Source organism: Aquarana catesbeiana, linkage group LG07 (genome assembly GCF_042186555.1).
Source record: "Aquarana catesbeiana isolate 2022-GZ linkage group LG07, ASM4218655v1, whole genome shotgun sequence".
NCBI classification, from domain to species: domain Eukaryota; kingdom Metazoa; phylum Chordata; class Amphibia; order Anura; family Ranidae; genus Aquarana; species Aquarana catesbeiana.
This window is the reverse complement of record NC_133330.1, coordinates 71,735,250-71,759,475: the sequence shown is the minus strand read 5'-3', so window position 1 is coordinate 71,759,475 and position 24,226 is coordinate 71,735,250.

Here is a 24,226-nt window from a genome sequence, read left to right as displayed (position 1 = left end):
GTTCATAAACTTCAGTTACCCTCTGGAGGGGCAGTCTCTCATTCCTCTAAGATCGCCTCGCTGTTCTGTGATTATTATGCTGAACTTTATTCACTGGATGCCAAGATGGCGCCTGAGGCTCAAGCCTCTAAACTGCTTTCGGGAATACCTGGCGACATTTGGGCTCCCACCTCTGTCTAAAGACCAACAGATGGTTTTGGAGTCTCCTATAGTACCCTCTGAGATTGAAGAGAAAGTGAAGACTCTGCCTAGAAGGAAAAGCCCTGGCCCCGACGGTTATACCAAAGCATACTATTTCACCTTCCCTCCCCTCCTGCTTGGCCCTATGTGTAGGTATTTTAATTCCATTGCTAAAGGGAAACTGATTCGCCTGAGGCCTTGCTGGCTTACATTACGGTACTCCCAAAAGAGGGCGAAGACCCCACTTTGACACAGAACTATTGCCTGTTATCCCTGCTGAATGTAGATGTAAAAATGTTAACAAAGATCTTAGCAAATCGTTTAAAACACCTCATTCCCCTTATAGTTCACCCTGACCAAACGGGATTTATAGCAGGGCGGGAAGCACTCCCTCAGAGCTATCCACCTCATCCACTGGGTCCACACCAGCCAGCAGTCCAGCCCCTATCTAATACTATCCACGGATGCAGAAAAAGCATTTGACCGTGTCGACTGGTCTTTTCTGCGAGCGGTCTTAGAAACCTTAGGACTAGGTCCCCAGATGCTGACATGGATTATGGCCTTATACTCAACACCCACTGCCCAGGTTAAGGTGAATGACCTTTTCTCCTCTAGGTTCCCGATTAGGAATGGCACGAGACAGGGGTGTCCTCTCTCCCCCCTGCTATTCGCCATGATTTTAGAGCCCTTATTGCGTTCCATACGGGCCAATCCGGATATCAGGGGGGTAAAGGTTGGCAATATGGAGCACAGTCTATCGGCCAATGCCTATGATGTGTTGTTCCATCTCATGGAGCCCCTAATTTCGCTGCCAAACCTTATGAAGGAGCTTTAACGGTTTGGGGCACTTTGTAACTTTAAAATCAATTATTCCAAATCTGAGATTTTACTGATCGCACTCCCCTCGCCATTGGCAACGAGACTACAAGCGGCGTTCCCCTTTATATGGGCCAAGTCCGCCTTAAAATATTTAGGTATACAGCTAATTGATTGCTTTGAGACCCTATATAATAGTAATTAGCCCACATTATTGACGGAAGTTAGACGAGATCTTCAAAGTTGGTCTAAGAATGCGTTCACATGGTTAGGGCGGGTGAACATTATAAAGATGAACATCCTCCCACGTATACTATTCTATATGCAGATGGTGCAGATGGTGCCTGTTCCCCTACCTAATACTTTTTTTTGACACTTACAAGTATGATGACTGACTTTGTGTGGAATGCAAAGAGACCCCGAATAGCCATGCTAGTGTTGAGGCACCCAAAAAGACAGGGGGTTTAGGCGTGCCCGATATCAGACGGTACTACAGGGCTATCATTCTCCAGCGAATTTTAAATTGGCGCTTCTATACCCGGTCTAGGCTTTTGGTTCTCCTGAAAAAATGTTTAGCAGGAAGAAACTTGGCATACGCCCCATGACTGCCGTAGGAGCACAGGGGGCTGTCGGACACCACCTCACCTTTAACATTCCAGGCTCTTAAAATTTGGGACCGACTTAATTGCTTACACTCTCTGGCCCCCCTTGCGTCTCCCTTGACTCCGCCCGGCGGGCTTCTGTTGGTTTGCCTCAGGGGAGCAGATCTCCTTTTTTAAAAGCTGGGCAGATGACACGAATGTCTGCTGTGGTAAGTTCCTGGAGAACGGTAGACTCCCTACACTTGAAGCCCTCAGGGCTCGTCACGGTAGCTGCCCTATGGATTTCTGGTGACATATTCAACTTTGTCACTTTTTTGCCACACAGGGACACCCTATCAGGGATATTTGCACACTTACGCCATTTGACCTCCTCTTTATTACAGAAGAGCCTATCCCCCACATGGTCTCAGAACTCTATCAATTGTTGGGCTCCGCCACCTCTGTCACTAAACCACTTTACATCAGGGAATGGGAAAGGGACTTGGGAATGAAGTTTTCCGTGACACAGCTGGACCATCTGTATCAGCTCACTCATTCTAGCTCCATAAAGTCTAGAACCCAAGAAACGAACTACAAGATATTAACTCGCTGGTACCGGACACCTGCTGCTTTGTCGCAGATCTTTCCCTCCGTTCCTACCATTGCTTGAGAGGCTGTGGCCACTGTGGAACACTGTTACACTTGTGGTAGGAGTGTCCGGTGGTCAGGCCCTTTTGGGAGGATATTAAAGTGGAGTTCCACCCAAAAGTGGAACTTCTGCTCATTTGTCTCCTCTTCCCCTCCAGTGCCACAAGTGGCACCTTTCAAGGGGGAGGGGGAACAGGATACCTGTCTTTGACAGGTATCCTGTTCCCACTTCCGGGAGTGCGGTCCGCGGTCCGTGACATCACCGCGGGGCTCCCTCCTCCTCTCCCTGTCGCCGGGCCAGTAGGAGAGAGGAGCGGGGCCTCGCGCATGTGCAGTAGGGTTCCCGGCGTGAAGCTGTAAGGCTACACTGCCGGGTACCCTTACCAGCAATGGCGGTGGCAGCACCCAACAGCTGTGGTGCCGACATCGCTGGACTCCAGGACAGGTAAGCGTCCTATTGTTAAAAGCCAGCAGCTGCAGTATGTGTAGCTGCTGGCTTTTAATTATTTTTTTTTTTGGGGGGGGGGTGGAACACCACTTTAAAACTCAGCTAAAGGAATGCGGGTAGACACTTGCTCCCCGTTTATTGGAAGTGCGCACGTGTTTCAAGCCAGGAGGAGTGGATACGGAAGGTGTAGAAGATTAAGGAAGCCGAAGAGTGGGTGGCAACTTGAAAGGGTCCTAAGGAACGGTTTAACTGTATATGGGCACTGTGGTCAGAACACACCTCTGCTCCAGGGCAAGCCTCGTCTAGCCTGATCGGACACACCCGACACTGCACTTTACCTGATTAGGTATTTCCCATAACCTCAGATGGACCATTATTTCTTTAGTACCCCTCATTTGCAGCCATAATCATTGGTTTGAGCATCCATCAACGGAAACACAGGTACGTGCCTTTGAGAGAGGGTTCACCCCCTTCTCTCTACTATTCTTTTTCCTTTTCTTTTTGTTCGAATATGTTATTGTTCTGACTAGGTCTGTCATAATTACGATCAATGGCGGCATTTATCGGTTATACCATCATATGACATATCCTCTCTAGCCGCAATCCCCTTTCTGGTTCTAGGAAGGGGACTTATTTCTGTGTTCTGTTCTACGTTGGCCCACTTCATAGTGGGACCTCTGGTTTTGGAGGTCTGATGGAGGCCTATTAGGCCCCCCTCCTTCGCCAGAGGCCAGCGGGACAGAACCACGCTGGTCCTGTCCCTGTGGACAGGGCGATTACTAATGGAATGTTTTAATGCTCATTTGACACTGCCTATGCCTGCCTGGGACAAAATATGTGTTAGTCTTATGATGTTCTTCTTAGAAAGAAAAGTTCGACATGTACTGATATAGTGTATACCACATGATGGCACTGGCACCAGATATATGAACCTTACATGTTTTTCTTTTCTTTTATATTTAAAAAATGTTCGTAACAACTATTGACATTTGTATCCTTTTTCTCTGCTATAACTAAAGATTACTTAAAAATATATATTTATTATAGCAAAAAGTAAAAAAAATTGCTTTTTTTTCAAAATTGTCGGTCTTTTTTGTTTATAGCGCAATAAATAATCGCAGAGGTGATCTGTCCGGTGCAATGTTGCAGTCCCGCTAAAAATCGCAAAATTGTCTCTCTTTTTTTGTTTATAGCGCAAAAAATAAAAACCGTAGAGATGAGCAAGTACCACCAAAAGAAAGCTCTATTTCTGGGAAAAAAAGGACGTCAATTTTGTTTGGGTACAACACTGCATGACCACGCAATTGTCAGGTAAAGAGACGCAGTGCTGTATCGCAAAAAATGGCCTGGTCATAAGGGGGCAAATCCTTCTGAGGCTGAAGTGGTTAAAAAAACAAGGTATAATTCACCTGGATACACAAAGGAGTTTGTACGGTTTTACTAAGACATGTCAAAATTGCAAAATTGTGCTTAGGAATTAAAGGATAAGTTCCCTCTTCTGAACATGTTACAGATTACACCCATTTTTTGGGTGTAGTATGTTCAGCATCAGACCCCTCTCCCCCCCTCCTTACAGAAGTGAGCCCCGCACTCGCTGCCACAATTCAAAGAGAGCATGGCCATGCCGGGGTCCCCCCACACAGCTGTCTCATTGATTCACAGATCATTGTGAATCAATAAACTACAAGTACCGATGGTTTTTGCTGCTGTCAGTTTGTAGTTCTCAATGAACTACCACGGCCTGTATGATGTACTGGCAGACAGCTTACACTGGCAATCTACAGGAGACCTGAATGGCATCAGTGATCTGCTGATTGCTGGTGCAGTGCTTCCCAGGCTCCTAAAACAAAAAATAGTAAAGGTACATTTTTATTTACCTGCAAAAAATGTGCATTTATTATTTTTTGTTAAAAGGTGAACTTATCCTTTAACATTTGTTTTACCCTTAGGCATAACTCCCAACTGTCCATGATTTAAAGGGACTGTCTCTTATTTGGAGCAAAGCCCCTCTGTCCCTCATTCCTCCTCATTTGTCCCTCATTTTGGTCTGATCTATATAGATGTATATAAAATGCACTTTTTATCTTTCAAAAAGTGTTTTTCAGCACTAAACCTTTCATCTGATTTCTAAATTGCTGCATTTGTAAATTCCAAAAGCCAATATAAAGGAATAGCAGTGGTAAAAAAAAGCACTTGTGGGTTTAACCAATCTTGTTTTTTTGTACAATTCTCCTTTAAAGGGTGTGTGGCAAGGGGTGTGTCCTATGCCTGCATACTTTTGCTGATAAGTGTCCCTCATTCCAATCTCAAAAAGTTGTGAGGTATGCCTTAGGCAGGAAGGGGTTAAGGCAAAAAACCTTATGACTTTAGAACCACTTTAAGGCTGATGTAATATTCTAAAACATCCACAAGATGGTGCTCCTAACTATATAAACCAGGTATTCTGGATACATTTCCAAAGTTATAGCAAACCACTTCTGCTATTACAGTTCCTATTGGGGGAGGGAGGGGGGGGGGGGGGGGTCCATAAACAGGAATCTCTTATGTTCACTAATGATCTGCTTGCAGGTGATTTAATCAAATGCTGTTCTAAACATTTCTGAATTAATGTTAATGTGTTGTTTCTGATTTTTATCTGTAGTACGCAGGGAGATATCAGGGATCTTGTTAACATCCATGAAGAGAATCTGCTATATATTAGGGGGCTGACAATCACACTTGTAACATATTATAGGTGAAAAATAAAAACCAAAAAGGCATTAAACATAACTAAAAAGTAAGGAGAAAAAAAAAAACCTTACATGCACACAGCCAACTTGCACAAATAAACAGAAGCCCTTTTTAAAAAGAAACATATAAGGCATGCTCACACAAATTAGAGGTTTAGGGTGCAACTATGCCCAGACTATGGGCTTTAAACTACAGTGGTAGTAGAGTGGTAGTAAAATCCGCTTTGCAACTTTTACCTACAGGTAAGATTATAATAAAGCTTGCCTGTAGGTAAAATTAATATCTCTGCAATGTGCACAGTTTATGAAATATTTCAGTTAGCAGCAGCAGGTGACGTCTTCGGTGAATGCACTCTGAAGGGACGGCATACACATGCTGTCCCTTCAGAGCTCTGTGCCGCAGCGTGTGGGAGTGACGTCATCCTGCCACTGGGTGAAGACTAAATCCCTGTCAACGGTGACAGCGTGCCGCTGGAGGGATCCATTTAAAATGAAGTTATTAATTCTCAATGGTCCTTAATTTGTTACTAAACCCAGGACCCTACATTCACTATATCTGGTCTCCCACAGTACACAGAACATGGAAATGTAATTATTTTAGTAAATATAAACTGCTAAATACCTTTTCTCATCAGCAGTATATAGCACTCTTGTGACTTCTATCAGTGTCTGGCTGAGTTAAAGCTTGTAGGAGGAGTTTTCATTCTCTTCTGACTGTCCAATGAGGCTGCACGATCCCTGACCCTCTGTCTGGACAGTGTTTATTGGCCCTGTGCTGATTACATGCACCCTCCCGAAAAAAATAACTCTCTAGCAATTCATACCAAACTGAGCATGTGCAGAGTGCCTCCTAGGGCTCTGTACTATCAACAGATGTATTGGGGACAGTAAAGGAAGGGGAGGATCAGAGATGACAGGATCAAACTGCCATTTTACACAATGCAGAAGATTAACCCCTTAGGTTCCACAGTGAGTATAACAAGCATGCTTTACTGCATATACAGACTGCTTTTACTGTTGTGGGTTTAGTAACACTTTAAATATCACAGCAAAGCGTGTACACTGTGGAAGCTTCATAGAGACCTGGTTAGTGATAGGAGTCACCAGAGAAACCTTGGCTGAAAAAAGGGACCATCCACAAAATAAATGTACACACTAGAGAAAAGGTAAGTAAATCTAGGTTATAGGAACCAGGATGACAAGGGAGATAATAATTTATATTGCTGATAAAATGTTACATTTCCTATCATTACGGAGTCCATGTAGTCTTAATTGAGACGAGATGGCAGGTTTGGCTAAAGTTTTACAAGTTCTATGATTTTTATGGTTCTCATTCCAGGCACTAGATTTCATGATGCATGTAATATGTGTAATTGTATTGTGATACCAAAACATTAAAATAGAACAGAGGTTAGATGGTCCTCTTTTTGATCTGCTAGGATAGTGGTCTCCAAACTATGGCTCTTTGCTTACTTTATCTGGCCCTTGAGGCACTATTTCATTCACTGATACAAGGCACGTTTCCTCCCACTGACACCAACGATTGGGCATTCTTCCTCCCACTGACATCAACACAGGGGGCACTATTCCTGCTACTAATACCAATGATTGGGCATGGTTTAATCCCACTAATGTCAGGGCATTTTCTACTTCCATTAACTACAGTCTGGCCCTCCTTGAGTTTGGAGAACACTTAACTGGCCTTTTGTTTAGGAAGATTGGAGACCCCTGCTCTAGAACCTCAAATGATAACAATAATAATATTTTATCCCCACTATTTCCCTGGTTTACCAATAATCGCCTTTCTCTATATCCTGAAAGTTAAAGTAAAGCCACTGTGTGCAAGCAGATAATGTATACTTGACTTTACTGCGGTCCGTATATTAAAGCGCTGTGTTCAGCCTCTAACACCATGTCCAAGTGATCCCATTCCTAGCTCATAGCACAGTGTGCCCCTCTCTCCCCACACACATGTCTAGTGTGATCTACCATCATATTTAAAGTATACCTAAAGGCTATACTTTTTTTTTTAAGTTTTGGATAGCGATAACAACAGGTAATAATACAATGTACATCAGATATAATGGCTTAAAAGAACGATCATGCAGGCAATGGTTGGAATAGTAGCCGAATATCGCAGATATTTACTCTGGAAAGGTGAGAAACAAAAAAAGTTTTGTCCCAGGTCATCCTGTATAACAAAGCACGTAATACTCTATGTACAGGTCACCTGGCAACCCATGAGAGTTGAAATAATGCCTGATGTTCAAGTTTTTACAAATGAGGTTAGGGAGTAGGACCAGGGTTGGGAGTGGACCAGAGTCAAGGAATGGTGTTAGGAAACTTACTAAGCAGACTATTTTGAAAGTCGAGTAAGTGGGAGTAGGGTAAGGCGGCAGAATCGAAAAGAAAAAGGACTGGGGAAGAAAGGAAACTAGAGAGAAAGCCAGGCGGAAATTACTGAATGCCCCACCTTAATAAAAAGATTGGAAGGAAAGAAGTGTGGTGAAAAGAGAAGGATCAGGCCCCTTGGGGTCAAGGGTGAGTGATCAAATGAGGGGATAGTAGTGAAGAAGGATTAAAATACAGAACAAAGCATACCAGTTAAATGTTGTTGTAGGGGGCGTGGCTTGACACATGGAGCAGTGAGACGTGCCTTCACACAGCTCCCGGGTCCCTCGGCTCCAAAGACCTCACTACACAGAAACGCAGCCAAAAAAAACACCCATGGGGAAAGATAAGCCCAAGGCACCGAAGGGCACCAGCGGGAACCATCAAGGGGCAATTTGGAAGATTATTTTGCTAGATCTCGGTCTGCTTCATAGCGCCATCCGGAATCCAAGTTGGCGCCGGCCCCACCGTACCCAGCACGCTCTGACTCGGCCCTGCACATACAGGTGAGCTCACACAGCCAACTCTCACTCCCTGAGGACACTGACTTCCCATCCAGGCTTACCAGAAGCCGCTCTACAGTAATGTCTCCCTGGGCTCAGGTGAAGGCTGGGACATGGAGGCACAGATAAGGTCCCTTCACAGTTATATTAGATCCCTTATCACTAAAGCAGACTTTGAGCATTGTGTGCACAGGATTGAAAAAGCATACAAAAAAGAGATTTATGACCTTAAAAAAGACATAGGGGCACGCTTTGAGGACATAGAAAGCAATGCAGACAGCCTTAGCAACTATGTACATGGCAGAATCCTCAACACTCACACGGTCATTCTGCAACAGCTTTCCTACCAACAAGACAACATCGAAAATCGCAGTCGTCGCAACAACATCCGCATACGGGGGATCTTCGAATCTGTAGACCCCAAAAATCTACCTGCGGCCGTGACGGCTATTTTTAATCAACTACTACCACGCCCCAAAGATGACCCGATCAAATTGGATCGTGTACACCAAACCTCAGGTCCCTGAACCCCTGACCCCTCCTTCATACGTGATACCCTGTGCCGGGTCCACTTTTACAAGATCAAGGAGAACATAATGAGGGCTGCCAGTTCACAACACACGATCCTCTTCAACGACAGCCCTGTGATGCTTCTCCCCGACCTCTCTTGCCAGACACTGGCAATGAGGAAAGCTTTGAAACCACTTACACAGCTTTTACAATCAAGCCAGATAAAATACCAATGGTGATTCCCCTTCCACCTCCGAGTACACCACAAGGAAAAAAACACCATTTTTTGCACCATGGGAGACCTACCCTCATTCCTTAGCACGGTGGAACTACCGCAAGTCTCCTTACCAGACTGGCCATTCACTCCGACTACTCCTGGATTATTCTTTACCCCACAATGGTAGAAACAGGGCCGCGCTCGCAACCCCAGATCTATGCTTCAACAGGATCCCAAGGATTGAATCCTACCTGGACTACCTTCCTGGGTTTTTTTTTTTTTTCTACAGGGATCAACCCTGCAATATTCCAAGGCCCACGTAGGCTCAATTTTCTGACATCTACCCTTTCTGCAAGTTATTACATTGCCTTTTGATGATGGTTTTTGACTTCATGTCTTCCTCTCCTTAAAGTACATTCATCCAGTGACCTGGATCGATACCTGTGTTTCATTCATGTCTTTCCTTTTTTTTTTGTTTCCCCCTTCACTGTTCCTTTCCAGGTTGACTTAGTTAATCTGTCCACAGATGTGCCTCCTTATAGTATATGTTTTATACAATGCCTCTTTAAAAAAGCTTAAGGGCTTTTTGTTTTGTTTTTTATCAGTGCTATTATGGGCACTGTGGAGTACACAGCTGTTGTAGTAGAATTTCCTTTTAACCAATATATATTTTATGTTATTCATATTAATTTGCATATGTTTTATTGATAATATAATTATTATTCATATTCATATTATTATTATTATTATAGTAGTGGTCTTATCAATATTATTATTCAATAAGTAAAGCAATAGTTGTTAATCTTTATTAATGTATACTATGTTATTCCATAGATATAGAAAGTCTTCATTTTTAAATGTTGAACTTTAGATGACCTCTCTGCTTCTTTCCGATATTTTCTATAAGATAGTATACTGGGTGGAAGTTCATTAGGATACTTCAAAGTTTTTAAATGTACTAATTAGAAGAAGAGACAACTTTTGACAGCAGTTGAATTACAACCTGAATAGATAAGAACAACTTATACGGGTGGTTTAGAAATAATTATGTGGAATATGGGAAAGTTATGTACAGTACATTAATTAAGTTTGACAAACAAAGATCTGCTTGTGCCCTCATTAAAACTGTTAAAATACACATATATAGAATTATATAGTGAGACATATTGAAAGTTCATTCTCCCAAAGTCGTAAATCTGTTATCCTTGAAGTTGGTGAAGTCTTATCAGGACGAGGAGGGTTTGATTTAACACAGCTGGGTGCCATATTGTCTCTACACAGGTGTTTTTAATTGGACAAAACCAGTTATAAATCACTTTAATGAACATATAGGAATTCTGGGAATGAATAAGTTTGTCTGGTTGTAGAACAGGTGTCAGATTTATGGTTAGTTACATCGACGTAGATCGTAGCAACCAATCATGTTGTACCTAATATGCTTGCATTGTAAGAAACTGTATAAATTAGACCTGCATCTTGTAATACTTTGAGCATAAAGCTGTATGTTCCCAGCTGTTAATAAACCTGCATCACTGAAGTCCTGCCTGGTTCGATACGTTATTATTCTACTTCACTGTGTACTCTGATAGAAGGTTTTTTTATTCTTTACTATTAGTCTTTTGGAGCCACTTAGTGGCGTTTTTTGTTACAGTTAAATTTTTTCTAAACTTGACCTATTGGTTCCATTCCCCATTAACATCAAATGCATTTACTCAACTGCCTCCGCTTACAATCTCTAGATTGGGGAAATGTGACAGTGACCGTGATAATTGTTTTTATATGTATAAGGTCCCTCTGACTTGTGTCACTTTACTCTCATCTCTTTCTTGTTCTTCTTTTTTCCCTCCTCTCCCTCTTTTTATCCTTTCTTTTCTGTCTCTTCTTCCTCTATGCCTCTCTTGGCCCTATTTCTTCTGCCAAGAGCTGCTGATCCGTGAGACACTAGACATGCCTATTCCATCCCCCACCCATCTGGACTCCTTATGGCAACTGATGGACCAATTACATTAGCATCTTTAACTGCAGGGGGTTTAACACACTGGAAAAGCGGAGCCAGATCCTTTATCACTTTCATAAAATGAGCTCTAAAATCTTGCTATTACAGGAAACACATTTTCGCATGTGCTCTATACGCGCCCTGTGCAACAGATATTACCCACAATGGTACCATAGTACTAACCCCCACGCCAAATCCAAAGGGGTCTGCGTCGCTTTCTATAAATCCTTCAATCCTGAGGTCCTAGACTCTCTTATTGACGGGGAAAGTCGTTTCATTTTTCTAAAACTGAAACTAAACAATTTTCTTTTCACAGTGGCTAACATATACGTTCCCAATGTGGACCAGGCTCGGTTCCTCTCATCTGTTCTCACCAGACTATCCTCCTTTGGGGGCCCCTGCTTCATCATCGGTGGAGATCTCAACGTCGCCTTGTCCCCGTCCGCAGACAGATCCTCGGGTAAGTCCTCTGTTCCCTTCTCTACACTGACATGCATCAAATCTCTGCTACACTCCTGCCATCTGGTGGATGTTTGGCGTGTCCTGCATCCTACAGAGAGGGATTACAGCCATTACTCCGCAGCACACAACCTGCTATAGCATACTCGATCACTTTTTAATTTCACAATCTCTACTGGATACCCCTCTCCAAGCATCCATAGGCCACCTACTCTGGTCAGACCGCGTCCCCGTCTATTTGACTCTAGCATGACCCCCGACAACCCACAGGGGCACACACTGGAGGCTCAATGACAACTTACTACGAGACTCTGTTTGTGTAGCTGATGTTTCCAAAACCATTAGGAACTTTATGTCTGACCACTCTTCGGACACCACCTCCCCCTTAATCAATGGGAGACATTAAAATGCATGGTACGGGGAGTACATATACAACATGGCTCTCGCCTCAAAAAATAAGAGCCGACGACATACGCCACCTCCTTTCCACTATTGCAAAACTTGAACCCCTCCACAAACGAGACCTGGACCCCACCATTTTCGTTCAATTATCCAATGACACAACCATCACTACTCTACCAGGTGGGGCTTGTTCCCGGCCGTGAGGCAAGGGACAATACCACTAAAACGATCCATCTCATCTCTTTTATACAGAGCAAAGATTTGAAAGCCTGCCTTTTATCCTTCGAAGCCGAGAAGGCGTTTGATAGGGTTAATTGGAGATTCTTACGACTCTCACTTGAACAACTAGGCCTAGGAACAACCTTTATCACTAAAGTGATGTCCTTGTACTCCCAGCCCTCCGCCTCAGTACTAGTAAACGGCACTGCCTCAGAACCATTTGATATCTAAAATGGTACACGGCAGGGCTGCCCCCTCTCCCCCTTTTGTTTGTCATCATTATAGAACACCTAGCCTGTGCCATACGTCAGAACGCCTCCATCCATGAGATCCAAACACCCTCCGCCCACCACAAGCAATCCCTATATGCTGATGACCTCTTAGTCTATATACAAAATCCACATATCTCACTACCATCTCTATTCCTGGAATTCCGCCGGTTCGGTTCCCTCAGTAACTTTAAACTTAACATAGCCAAAACGGAAGCTCTCAACATATCCCTCCCTGCCTCTACGCTGTCCTCGTTGAGATCGAATTTCTCTTCCAATAGCAAACGAAGGAGGCATCATACCTAGGGGTTACTATCCCCTCTAATCTCTCCAACCTATTTTCTCTGAACTATGTCCCCCTACTCTCCCGCATACGAAAGGATCTGGAAGAATGGGGAGGATCCCCCTTACCATGGTTCGGGCAGATCAATACTCTCAAAATGGACACCCTGCCCAAACTTTTATACCTTTTCCAAACGATCCCTATCATAGTCCCCAAATCCTTCTTCACCTCCTTACGCTCCCTCGCTATCAAATTCATCTGGAACCATGGGCTCCCTAGGGTTAAATAAAAACTGCTTACCCTCCCGAAATTACAGGGTGGGGCGAGTCTCCCTGACTTTGAGCTCTACTACAAAGCCACCCATATGGCATGCATTCTGGAATGGTTTCCTCATCCATTCCTGAAGTCGTTGGTCTCAATAGAGCAAGACTTGGCCCCTGTGGACCTACGGGCCCTCCTATGGGGATACAGACACGACTATGCCCATTTACCCGCTCCTTCACCACTGACGCTCGCCTCTCATAAACTTTGGTACTACAGGGGTTTGTGCACCATTTTATCTTCGACCCATCCCCGTTGACCTCTCTGTTTGATAACCCAACATTTACTCAGGGCGTGGGAGCGACGATCTTGGGGTCTCTCAAACGCCCTGACTGGCCACAAGCGCACTCTTTTGTACATCCTCTCCAAGGGACACCGGTTATGCCAACAGGATCTTGTGACTGGCTCACTGCCCTGCACATATCCACATTCACCAGACACACGCTTCCTCCCAAATACATCACCCCATTCTAAATTTGAGGACCTATGTTCCCTGACACCCAGACATCTTCTCTCATCCCTCTTTGGTCTTCTACAGGTCCTAACACATGATCACTTGCCACCTTACACCAGGATGTGGTCTGCGGACTTGGGTGAGGACATCTCCAGACTGTACTGGCAGACCTCGTTCCATTTTACTTATAAATCAACAATATCTTGCTACTCTCAGGAAAAGAACTACAAGATTCTGTCCAGGTGGTACAGGGACCCCTCCACTTTGCACCAAATTTTCCCATCTACTCCAGCCTCCTGTTAGCGATGTAACTGCACTACTGGGACTTATCTACACGTCTGGTAGGAATGTGAGAGGATCCGCCCCTTCTGGACTCAGGTATTTTAATGTTATAAAAAAAATTAATGATGAAACACTACTGACCTCCCCAAAGATCGCTCTCCTCTCCATACTCCCCGGGTCTATAACGGCACAGAAGCTGAACCTCCTACGTTTTTTTTATGTCCTCGGCGAGACAGCTCATTCCATCATATTGGAAGACAACCACCACTCCTCCCTTGTCATGTTGGGTCTCGATTATGAATGATACCACGAGAATGGAGGAGAAGTTGGCCCTTGATAACGGCACATACGATAAGTACAAGATACTGTGGTCTATCTGGCTCTGCTTCTCCACCTTAGACACCCTCATGAACATGTTGTCGAACCCGTTGGGATTATCCTAATGAGCATCCTACCCCTGAGGTGCACTGGCTCACAAGTCCACTAGTCCGCCACCCTCTACCCTAACATCTACTTCTCCATGAGAATGTCTCCTCAACAGCTCTTTTGCTCTTCCCTGACTTTTCCGCTTTCCCCCCTCTCTCTACCTCTCCCTTTCCCTTGCTTACTTCCCATACCTCTCTGATTCACCTTTCCCCCTCCCCTTTTCCTCTTACTTCTTTCTCTCTTTCCTTTTTTCCGACCTGGTTTTCTCTTTTTACACTCGAAAACATATGTATATCTTTATTATGAACATCAAGGCTTATTAGCCAGAATCATTCCTTGTATCAGAAGACAGTCTCTCACCCTAGCTCAATACTACTAGAGAACAGGAGTCAAGCTGTGGGCGATAGCCATTGGGCTGACTCCCTACACATGTCTATTTGCGACTGTCCTTGGATTGTGATTTCACATATTGCTCACTGTGTTTTCTGTGAAATTGTTAATTAATATATTTTCAACACTGTAAATGTTATTGTAGGTAGAGGATAACTGGGATGTAGTAGGCTGAGTTGAACCTGAAAGGAGTTTTTGTTTACCTCTAATGCCCCATACACACGAGCGGAAATTCCGTCGGAAAAATCTTGGATGGTTTTTCCGACAGAATTCCGCTCAAGCTTGGCTTGCATACACACGGTCACACAAAAGTTCTTTGAACTTTCGACTGTCAAGAACGCGGTGACGTATAACACTACGACGAGCCGAGAAAATTAAGTTCAATGCTTCCGAGCATGCGTCAAGTTCTTTCCGAGCATGCGTGTTTTTTTGCACGTTGGAATTGCATACAGACGATCGCATTTTTGGATGGGAACGTTTTCCGACCAAAAAATAGAGAACCCGCTCTCAATCTTTTGCTGGCTGGAATTCCGCCAGCAAAAGTCCGATGGAGCATACACACGGTCACATTTTCCGACCAAAAGCTCTCATCGGAGTTTTGCTGGCGGCATTTCCGATTGTGTGTACGGGGCATAAGAATGAGAAATATATCCAGTAAAATCATGTATTGTGAATTTTAGAAATCGTGCCTTTTTGGGAACTGGTCACGTCCTCCACAAGTTTAAAATCTTTAACATGACTAAGCTATTGCTGAATGGATGGAGTGGGAGAAGACATAAACAATTATGGGAACTGAACATTCTGATTATAATGTGAAATCAGAATGTGATGAAGCATTTACATCTATAGTTATTCTTAAGAAAACTATGTTGTATATTCAAGTGCCATCCTTAGGGATTGTGTTGATGGGCTTTTGTTTGCATCAGATGGGTTTTGCATTCCCATGCAAGTCTGTGAGAATGCAAAACCTATGTGAAGTATTCAAATCCATGTAAGAAGGAGATCAGCTATAGGTCAAATGCACCTATCGATGAATTCTGAATTTAGCATTTCAAACTGATATCAAACTGAAGCCATGGACACAGCACAAGCATGAAGACCATCAACACAGGCTCTAGGTAATTGAGATCATTTGGAGATTGGTTACAATTGTTGTTTTAATGGAGAATGACACCGAGCCAATTACTTAGACCCATCAAGCAGGCATATCTGCAAATGCACTTTTTTATGTAGGCATGCCTACATATGCCTACATGGTGAACATACTACCCAATATACTGCAAAGGTTACTAGTTTGTCTAGTCTGAGGAATGATGATAAAGGTGAAATACTTACTCTGTTCTTCGCTCCTCCATTAGCTGGTAGTCTTTTCTGCTCTTTTTTTTATTCTTTTAGGAAGTCGCAGGACCACTGTGACCAATCGTGCATGGAGGACAAACGGCTTTGGGGGACCATTCCTATGGAAAGGAAGAAGCCTACTATAGGTGCAAGGAATAAGGTAAGTATTTCACTTCAGCTTATTCCTAGCCTACTTGACAAAGCGAGCATTTAACCACTTCAAGGCCAGGCCTTTTTCTGACACTTCATGCTTAAAATCACTATTTTTTGCTAGAAAATTACTTAGAATCCCCAAACATTATATATATATATATATTTTTTTTTTTTAATTTATTTTTTTTTAGCATAGACCCTATAGAATAAAATGGCGGTCGTTGCAATATTTTATGTCACACTGTATTTGTGCAGCGGTCTTTCAAATGCAATTTTTTGGGAAAAAATACATTTTCATGAATTAAAAAAAGCCAGTAAAGTTAGCCAGATTTTTTTGTATAATGAGAAAGATGATGTTACACTGAGTAAATAGATACCTAACATGTCATGCTTTAAAATTGCGCACACTGGCGAATGGCGAATGGCGACAAACTACGGTACTTAAAATCTCCATAGGCGGCACTTTAAAAAATTTTAATGGTTACCAGTTTAGAGTTATGATCACGGTGATACCTCACATGTATGGTTTGAACACTGTGACTGTGAAAAAATATAGGACTATATAAAAAACTAAAGTCCATGAGTAATGATAGTGATCATAAAAAATCAATCGTAAATCACAAAATTGAATCCAAAATATATTATAAACAAAGTCCATGCAAAGTGACTGGTGACTCTTCTACAGTGATATAAACCAGGACATGCCAAGAAACGTGACAGATAGGAAATGCCTCCACCACAGCAAACACTGCTGCTTACCGGAACACGGTGGTCCCTTATTACAGGGAACCACACTGAGCAGATGGCTTTTACCTCAGCCCGGGATCTCTGCCGTATACACTGAACTCCTCGGCCTCAGTAGCGATGGTCCTCATATAGATCAGATCAGGCCCGGTAATAGAGTCCCCATAAAACAACAAAGGCTCACATAGTGTAAAACCTTCACATTTAATTCAAATAGCATAAGACAAATGAACACTTACAGTTAAGCAGATAAGGTAAAATGTAAAAAAAAGTCGAGCCGGCCGACCTCAAATAAAGCCCGTAGCTTCTGGGACTAAGCGTATTGCGGTGACGTCAGTGCGTCGCTCCTCAGTCACAGAGAAAGTGTGGCCTCCCAGTGGCTCACTCCCACTGTGATTACACACAGTGGGAGCCGATCAGCGGGTACCGTGGACTCAAGGTCCGCCATCACCCGCCAATCATCAGCCACAGAAGGGAGGAGGAGCAATGCACTGACGTCACCGCAATACGAGTAATCAGATTATATCTCTAACTGAAATAAAACTTTCACATGTTTCAACACTTTTATTGCATTCTATGGTACATCAACAAACCATCAAAACACCACAACATGGTTCCTGTATGTAGGTTGTGGTACCCTGAAAAAAACATATGTTGAGGTTCACGTGTACGGTGAGTTGGAGTGCTATTCATAATATCCCAACAATGCACCACTGAATATGTGTCCTCTGCATTGCAGTAACACATGGTAAACCAAGCCTGTTTACGCATAGGTCTAATGCCAGCCTAAATTTCTCACAATCTCTATACCTCTTAATCACCTATAAGAGCGATTTTCTGTGGCACTGAACAAACTTGGAACGAGACATATCCTTTGTATTTATTCCATGAAACCAAAGTTTAGGAACAAATAAACTGTGGATGAAATGTCATTGGCTGCCTTCAGGCTGAGGACACCATGTGCAACAAGCCAGGAGGCCAGAATCTGAGTTTCTGTTTTTCCTACATCTTCTCATTGTTTAAACAATTCTAACTTAATGTTAACATTAGGTGTGACCATAAAATTATTTTCTAGAAACGTTATGGAAAGAAAAGATCCATAACCACCCATTCTGACTGCTAAGATTTTTCCCCAGCTGCATTACAGACTGTGGGAAAATAATTAGCCCTAAAAGATTACTGTGCAGTTGTAAGGGTTTTTTCATAAATCAATATATATATATATATATATATATATATATATATATATATATATAGCGCTGACAATTTTTCGATCAGGCGCTTATTTGTAAATTTAGTGGGTTATCTGTTCTGTATATACATAAAGTGTGGTTGGACCACCAAATCAGTCTACATAGACGGTCAGGTAGACAAAGAGGTAAAACTCACCTCTCACCACATCCCAGAAAATCAGCAAAAATATATAAACAAAAGGGAGACCCCAGGGATTTTATGGGTGGGAGGGAGATGGGAAGTATAGGTATGTATAAAGGTGAAAGGCATCAGAGTATATAAAAATAATGGTACTTTATTCAAAATTGCACAAAAATAGAAGATTTAAAAGCAATAAAGTATACAATAACTGCAATTAATCATAGACATAAAGGTTCTAATGGTGAAGAACTCATACATGAATGATATATATGGAAAAATCCAACATGTTTCGGAGTGTTTAGGATGTTAATTCCTTTTTCAGGGATTTCCTGTGCAGTTGTAATATGTAGTCTGCAAAGTGTATGAAAATAGAGACATACTGTCTCTATTTTATCTGTTCTGTATATAGTTCATAGTTAATCTGTGGCTAAATTAGCCTCTGTTCCAGCATTGGCTGTGTTGCGTGCAGTTCCACACTGTTGCCTGTGGGTGTCGTTGTCACCATAGGTCAGTGTTGGAAAAGCAACAAGCTGAAGTATATTGAGTGCTCTTCTTTCCCAGAGGTAAACTCAGCAGAGGTGGTCCACTGCTATGCATTCTGGGAGAGAGTACTTAACGGGCAGACGCCATTTTTTTTTCTTTCACATGCTGGCCCTCCTGGCCTAAAGGTATGTGACGAGTCAGTTCTACCTCGTGGCCCTCCAGGCCGGAGGGCTGCGTTGCTGCAGCCATGCAAGTAGGCCCCGAAGCCTGTCTGGGGCCTACTGCTGCGGGGATGGTCCTGTGCTGTCTGTCCTGCAAGAAGAAGCCGGACAATTGAGAAGACCCAGGGGAGGACCCGTCTTTGGAGAAGACCGTGCAGAATGCTGGTGTCTCAAGAGGGGCCTGGTGACTCAATTGGAGGATGCATCTTAATCTAATATACCGCACAAGTACTCCTGGGTCGGCTTAAAGGTTCTGGTACTGTGTTGCTGTTCATCTAAAACTACTACGTCCTGTGGCAGAGGATCGTACAGTTAAATTGTTCTTCTCAAGTCTATGGTAGAGACTTTCTTTTTGTTCGTGCTACGCTCCGGCTGCTAGGTCAGTGAAAGAGAGACCTATCCGGGTAGGCAAAGATTTAATCTTGGACTGAAGGTATATTCATCCCCAAGATTTCAAATTCCTCAGTGTCCTAAAGAAAAGGTATTTGAACTTTCCTGCAACTCTTCTTCTACCTCTTTCCTGTTACTTCTTCCAGTTATTTCCTATTAAAGCATTGGAAAAGTACTAAAGTGACTGGTGCCTACATTGTCAGATACAAAGCTCAACATGGACTCTAAGTTCTGGTATTGGTGAAACTACGGGTGAAGAGGGGACGGTAACAGCCCGATATAAATCAGCAGCTCCTTCGGGGGTTAGTGCTACATATATATATATATATATATATATATATATATATATATATATATATATACTGTATATAAAATGCACCTGTAACTGTTGTAATAACTCTAAAGGTTTTTTTTTTGTTGTTTTTTTTAGGGCCATACAGTGTTAGGCTTTAATTAGGTACACAGTTGTAATAAAACCCTGCTCGATTTTTTTTATGATAGGTTGAAAAAAATTGTAAAAATATACAAAAATTATTTTCTAAATTGCCAAAGAGGAGAGTTTTGGAACCAAACTAGCATATTATGTCAAGAGCTCAACCCCACTATGATAAATTAAGTTCCACTTTAACTGTAATACAGAACATGGTATTACCCTACTGACTATGCAGTTTGGCAGTATTAAATAAACCACAAAAGTGGCTCAACAGAATTAGAATTATACAACAAATCCATACATACTATATTTTTTTGACTTGGTATTTAACTGATTACAGACTTTTACAGATTTTCAGACTTTTTTCAGTTCACAATTTTTTTCATCTAATTATTACAATTCACTTAAATTGAAGGTATCTATAATTCTTTGCTTATCCAGTAATAGTAATCCCAAATTGAGTTCTATTTTGTTAGGAGTGCTCCCAGTATCCATAGCAATACAACAATTATCTAATGTGACATCATGGACCCTCACCATTACCCGAGCATCTGTTTTCCAAATTACAATTGCAGCTTTTCCATTAAAGCAATATGTGCTCTTTATGCATTAATGTGTTTCCAAATGAAATACTACTGAGTTGTAGTATTCGGAAATTAAAGTGTTGTAGAAACTTGCATTTAATAACACATTTAATAACACATATCAATAGGCTAAATCCTATAGGCCAGAGGTCAGCAAACTATGATCACATGTGTTCTATAAAAGTAATCTGAACCACCATAACTGCTCTTAAAAGTCTTTATTGATTGCAAAATCCACAGTATACAGAATCACAATACAGTAAGTTGATGCATTTCAGCCTACACAGCTTTAGTAATATTATGACTAAAGCCATGTAGGCCGAAATGCGTCAAATCATTGCATTCTCTCTTTGTACACTGTGGATTTTTAAATAAATGAAGACTTTTAAGAGCAGTTAGGGTGGTGCAGATCACTTTTATAGAAGATATCTACAGCTCTGTGACTGTAGATCGGGCACCTGTAAGCTCTTTCAATACTGTTTAACAAATTGGATGGGTAGCAGCACTATATACTTTGCTATAGCATGTGGCCTTCAGCAAGATATTTTACCTGGCCTGCAGCTGATGTGCACAGCCTCTGCTTCTGCCCCCACCCCACCCCACCAAACAGCAGCTGATGTATGGCAGGACTCTGAGGGCACTGCTGTAAGGGGGGACCCAGATGTAAGGGGAACTCTGATGGGGACACTGATACAAGGGGAGTCCCTGATGGGTGCACTGATGTAAGAGGGGACTTAGATGGGGGCATTGATGTAAAAGGGGACTGTCACATACCTTACAGCAGAGCCCGAAATTATGAGGGTGGCCTTTTGCACGGTTCCGGTCCCAGCACCCCTGGTGGTGGGTACAGGGAGTGCAAGGGCAACAAAAAGGTGCAGGTGCCTGCAGGCAGAAGGCTGGAACTTGGAGATGCAGGAACCTCTGCTGAGGAGATGTGGAAACTGATCACCAGACTTATTCAGCGGGAGCCAGATCAGGATCAACTGCAGCATCAGGAACAGACAGGAGTCGGCAACAGGCTGGCTGCGGGGTACACAATCAGAAGGCAGAGCCGTAACCATAAGTCCAAGACAAGCAGGCAGAAGCAGATTCAGCAGACAGGGGAAATCCAAGAGAATGGTCAGAGGATAGCCGGGTTTTCAGGAACAAGGTCAATCAGACAGAGTAACAACATTAACACAGGGATAAGCTGAAGACGATCCAGCACTGATGCTAGGCAGACTCTCTGTTTATATAGGGTACCATGCCCCAGGATTCGCAGCAGCATGCACACGTGCACGTTCGCATGGAGGTGCCATTGTGCATGCCCGCTCTGGATCTTATTTGTCTCTGGCTAAGGTTCCGCGCATGCCCCCTGGCATTAGTGGAACGAGGGTTGGCAGCTGCTGCACAGAGACAGGCGTTTGCTGTGTGAGTTCTCTGACAGGGACTTTGATGGGGACACTGATGTAAAGGGGGACTCTGATGGAGCCACTGATGTAAGGGAATACTCTTATTGGGACACTGATATAAAGGGGATCCCTGATGGGGACACTGATATAAGGGGGGACTTTGATGGGGGCATTGATGTAAGGGGGGCCTCTGATGGGGACATTGATGTAAGGGGGGCCTCTGATGGAGACACTGATATAAGGGGGAGGTCTCTGATGGGGAAACTAGCTAAGGGGGGACACTGATGTAATTGGGGACTGATGGATACATTGATGTAAAGAGAGACTCAGATTGGGACACTGATGTAAGGGAGGATTTTACTGTACTTTACCAAAGCTCTTTTTGTTTTGTTCTAAATTGTATCATACTGATTACAAAAAAAATGGGCACTTGGACACTTGCAGAAAAGTTATTCTTGATCAAAAATTACATTTCTTTGGTAAAACCATGATAACTGACTAACATATGAAGGACCCCTTCCAGATGCTACTTCTCTATAACCGTGTGGTAAGAAGAATTCTAACATCATACTCCTCTCTGTGTGTGGTCTGTGAATGAACCGCAAATTCTACTCTGACTCATCCATATAATCTTCAGAAATACTCTACTATGTGTAGAAATAAAAATGATCAGTGTAATACAGGGTGACCGACAGGAGTCGGACGTTTTTAGAACAGGTAGTACACGGTAAGTGGTGATGGGAGGGGGACGAGCTAGGCGTCTTCTCCCCCCCCCCCCCCACTGGAATGCCAATTAAGTCACAATGAAGCAGTGGACATTACAACATCATTTGTTTGCTTCTGACAGCTTTGTTCGAACTGGTGAGTCTAACACAGTAACGCAGCGGCTATTTCATCGAGAATTCAACGTTGGGGCCGTTCCCAGACGCAATAAACATGATGAGTAACAAAGCTCATTTTCATTTGAATGGAACAGTATATAAGCAGAAGTTTCGTTACTGAGCTCCTTAAAAATCCTAGGAACACTCAAGAAAAACCTCTCCACTCTGCACGTGTTATGCCCCGTACACACGGTCGGATTTTCCAACGGAAAATGTGCCATCGGAGCGTGTTGTCGGAAATTCCGACCGTGTGTGGGCTCCATCGGACATTTTCCATCGGATTTTCCGACACACAAAGTTTGAGAGCAGGCTATAAAATTTTCCGACAACAAAATCCAATTGCGTCAATTCTGACCGTGTGTGTACAATTCCGACGCACAAAGTGCCACGCATGCTCAGAAGAAATTCCAAGACGGAACAGCTCGGTCTGGTAAAATTAGCATTCGCAATGGATACAGCACTTTCGTCACACTGCAATGTAAAAAATGGTTTAATACAGCGCACTCTCTTCTTCTTTATAATGTAAGAAGAATGAAGTAGTTTTGCTGCTCATATTCACACAGACTTCTCACAAACTTCTTTCTTTATTATTTATCGTGATTCCCTCAATATATTTTGATTTGTCACATCTGACCAAATTTCTTTTTTGTTGTTTTATTTTTTTTTTTTTCAAGGCTGTTTTTTTTTGGGGGGGGGGTTTGTATTTTTTTCAAGGCTGATCTTTGTTTTACTTTATTTTTAGTTTTACTCCATAATATTTTTGTGTGTGTTTTGTGTGTCAAGTTACCACAACACCATTATTATCTTGTATTATTTAATCTCAAGGAGATTGTTTGGTGTTGGTGTCCCTTGTTAATTTCACATTGTATTTTTGAAATGTACCTGAATCCTCACAAACAAACTTTCCTTTTTTAAGGAAAACACACATAGGCGAGTATAATTGAAATAAAAAATCCAAAAAATCCAAAAAAGGGCTCAGAACCAAACATAGAGGGAGGCAACGCTGGAGAAACATCATAAATTGGCGAAGCCTTGGACCCCCAGGGCACACATCAATTCTTTTACTGCAAAATTGGTGGCCTGAGGAGTCTAAGGGAGTGCAGTCTGGTCCAGAAGTCCCAGAGATCATGAAAGCAGCAGATGACATCTATGTGCCCAGGCTGTGGTACTACAAGAGGCTGCATCTTTTGCCAGACCAGACTGGATCCAGGGTCATCACTCTCTGGTCTTCTTTCCACGCTTCCTTCCCGGCTGTGGCTCTGGTGTTGGAGATGTGGGAGGAGGAGGAGTAGGACCTGGAGGAAGAGGAGGAGGAGTAGTAGGACCTGGAGGAGGAGGAGTAGTAGGACCTGAAGGAGGAGGAGGACTATGTGTGAGGTTACAAATGTGGGTAGCACATGTTATTTGGCCCCTCAACCCCTTATTGAGAGCTTCCAAAATTAAGGACTCACACAGGAGTCGTTGACCCTCCTCCATCTGCAGCATTTTGCAGGCAGTTATGCCAGCAAAGTCCTCCTCCACACTGTGGGGGCTTCTCAAAAGAGGCCTATGGCAGCCTCCTTCAGGTTACTCCTCTTCCTGCCACTTTGTCTTTGAAGGTGTAGGGGAGGGACCTGGATATCAGGCAGCCTGCTTGGCCCGGCCACCTCCTGGCTGAGACTTCCCTGTGTATGAAAAAGGGACATGGTTGTAGTTTTTGCATCATCAATC